Source organism: Mandrillus leucophaeus, unplaced genomic scaffold (genome assembly GCF_000951045.1).
Source record: "Mandrillus leucophaeus isolate KB7577 unplaced genomic scaffold, Mleu.le_1.0 Scaffold1358, whole genome shotgun sequence".
NCBI classification, from domain to species: domain Eukaryota; kingdom Metazoa; phylum Chordata; class Mammalia; order Primates; family Cercopithecidae; genus Mandrillus; species Mandrillus leucophaeus.
In genome coordinates this window covers 357,690-361,173 of record NW_012101319.1, presented here as the reverse complement: position 1 = coordinate 361,173, position 3,484 = coordinate 357,690, and positions in this window count along the sequence as shown.

Sequence of the window (3,484 nt, the reverse complement as noted above, 5' to 3'; positions counted from 1 at the left end):
ACTCTTCTGCCCTCTTCCATTCTCCCAATTGTTACAGGTTAATGCCTTTCAAGAACAGTCCTTTTACTCTCATTTTAATGGCGTTTCTGGAGGAAATGAAATTGGACATGTGTGTTCACTCTGTTATTCTGGAGTTTTTCTGTCTCCCCTTTTTCTCTTTTACTTTTTAAAAATTTTCTCCCTTTCTCGCTTCTAAATTATTGGAAGGTCAAATCCTGAACATGTAGGCCATTTTAAGGACTTAGACTTTAACTTGGAATGAGAAGGGCTGCTGAGTGCAGCCTGCAGAAGATCAAACGTAGAATCAAGGGGTTAGTTAGGAGACCATGGAAATAAGCCGAGACTGAGCACAGACCAAGCTTGTGGCGGCATTTTGAAGCTGGGAGGTATTATGCAAATGTCAGGTATCATTATTGTTGGGTGGAAACATCTTAGTACTGGGGACAGTTGAGTGCAGTGGAAATATATTAAAAACAAGGGATTAGTTGTAACATGTGACAACATAGATAAACGTAAAAACAGTGCGTGGTGAAAAAGTAGCAAACAAATGCGATATACAATAACATATAAGTATATTAAAAATAAATGCCCAGAGATTGAGAACACATTTCGCAATGAGTATTCAAATACACTTACATGCAAATATAAAGAACTGTGTTAAATATCTTAAAATATTTGCCTATGGGGAGGAGGGTAGGGGTGGGATAATAGGGGGAAAAGGAATAAACAAATCAACAGATAAATAACCAGAGAGAGGGGGAGGCTTTAGAATCTAAAGAGAACTACATTCGATCTTAAGTATATACTGTTTGGGGCAATTTATGTAACTTTTTTGTGCTTTAGTTTCCACTCCTGTAAAATGAGGTAGTAGCACCTATTTAATATGCTTGCCATAAGAATTAAGTGAGGTAATATGTGAGATGCTTTCTTTCCCCTTTAACTCCATGGGGTAAAGCTGTTGCTTTAAGGAAAGTCTGGGCTGCGTTCCATTATTGTGAGATGGGAACACGGGAATTGTGCTTCCTTATCACATGTTTTTAATTCATTTCTCTCTTCTCTTCATGCAGGGCTTACCACCCAAAAGATGGAAGGCAGAAGATACCCACCTGAGTTGCCCAAAGCCCACGGTGTTTGCTTTCTCACCACTCCGGGCTCCACCTTTGAGCTCTTTGCGAGAGATGTGGATATCCAGCTTTGAACAATCCAAGAAAGAAGCCCAGGCACTAAGGTGGCTGGTTGATAGGAATCAAAACTTTTCATCTCAAGAGTTTTGGGGCCTAGTATTCAAGGACTGATTTCAAAAACGATCAGAATGAAACAGACTAGAGCCTTCTTGAGATTTATATTCTAGGTTGCCTTAATATTTGACCATAATAGCTATTCTGTTGACTGTCCAGCAGGATAATAACTAGTTGCTGCAGAACTCATAATGAGCCCTTTCAAAGAGTAGATGTAAATTACCCTTAGGGGTTGCCTCTATATTTTTTATACTAAAAAAGGAAATATTTCTTATGAACACTGGTTATCTTCCATGTCCATGTCTGTGGACCCACATACTTACTGCCTTTTGTGGAAATTCACCTAAAGTGAGCACTTTCCTTGTGCAGTGGAGCGAGACAATCTAGCTGTAGATCCTTGATACTCACCTCATTCTCAACAGCTTATTGGTATTTGGCAAACCCGGTGTCCTGCAGCTGAGCATGACCATGAAATACATTAGAACTTGGAAATGAGAGATCCCATCTGTTGGTTTCCAGGGACGTAAGTGAGTAATAAAAGCTGTTTCAAGTTTATCCGCTATCCACTCTTCAAGTGAAAAGAACATATGTGTGTCTACCTTCTTCTTCATACCCTGAGCCACCTCTCTAACCTTCTTTAGTTATGCCTTGCCCTATCGCCTCCCATTTTCCCTTCAAAGTAGAATGTCTTGTAAAGACACAGTAACTCCTGTGTGTTTTGATTAGTGAGATGTTACCACTTATCCCTTCTGCTGAGCAGAATAATATCAAGAATTGCTATGATTATGATTCAGTCTGGACAGCCTGGACATTTTGAGCAGCGCAAGAGTAGAAGTGAATACCCCCAGGAACTCCAACTGTGCTGAAGCTGATTTGTCTGTTCGTAGGATGATGCGCAGCCTGTCATGGTGGCAGCCACCAGCATTCAGTTTGTAAGCATTTCCTGTCATTTCTGATCCTGCCACAGAGAAGGTTGAGCTGTCCTGTCTGGGGCATCTACTGGAGCACCTCAGAAGACAAGGAGGAAAACACTGGTTCACGTTTTCTTTCCGTGTGAGGGAGGGGAGGCTTCTAGATGATACTAAAAGCCTGTTGCCACTGTTGTGTCACGGTTTCTATTCTTCATTATGGAAAGCTGCAAGCCTCAGAAGGCAGCCAGAGAACAGGAAGAGTCTGTGATGCTCATGTTTGTGTCATGGCATGAGGGGGAATTGACAAGTGCCTCCTTAGCTTTGGCTCCTATTGAAGACTGTGCCCTTGGTGTGCTTGGCAGTGAGCAGTATCTTCATTAGGTAGCTCTGGCTGGGCTTTGTCAGCCAGCATTGAGAAAGGAGAACGAAAACCGATACCTCCTTATAGAAGCCAGAAGGATCACATTGGGTGAGAGAAGGTGTCTATAACTGGGTTCTTCCTAATCCCAGCTCTTTCATTAACTAAATATGATCTTGGACATGTCTCTTAACCTCCATGGGCCTTAGTTTTTACATCTAAAAAGAAGTGATTGGGCTGGTCTTGGAAGGTTTTTTGTTTTTGTTTTTTTTCCCCTGTGTAACACTCTTAATTGTTCATCAACATTTAAGAAATTTAATTTTGTAGATGTTTTTACTAAAGAGGGTAACAAACTATTTTGGAACCGCTGTATATTATTCAAGGGAAGCACGCTGTTTGGAGGAAGGAGCATACTTAATGGGTAGTATTGAGGATGAAAGGGAATTTCTCTCTGCCATTTTATTTGATAATATTAAAGAAATAAAGACTGGAAAGGGGGATTGCTTGTTAAAGATCAGATTTTAAATTGCATATAAAATGAAGTGAGTTGTTTTTTGTTTTTGAACCCTCAAAAGAAAGCCTGAGAGGTGATTTGTGCCTCTGGCAAGATATTATCATGATAACTTCAGTTCTCCTCCATAAATGCCTTAAGCAAATACCCAGTGCTTATGCGGCTGCATGTATGTCTTAAACCTCAACTTTTCAGGCAGTCTCGTTCCATCTTAGTTCTTCATCAAGTCCATAGATAAAATCCTCTCTAAGCGTTTCTGAAGTATGTATCCCTGAACAAATTTAGTGAAATAAAATCATTAATCTATGTTGATCCCATTTTGCCATACCTTTCACTTTACCTCACTGTCTCTGTTTGTGAAATATTCTAAGAAAGCAACCTCCCTCACAGGACTGTTGTGAGGAATGCCTCATGGCTGTGAAAGAGTTTGTACAATGCAACATTTTGCTTCATCCTTCAGAACACT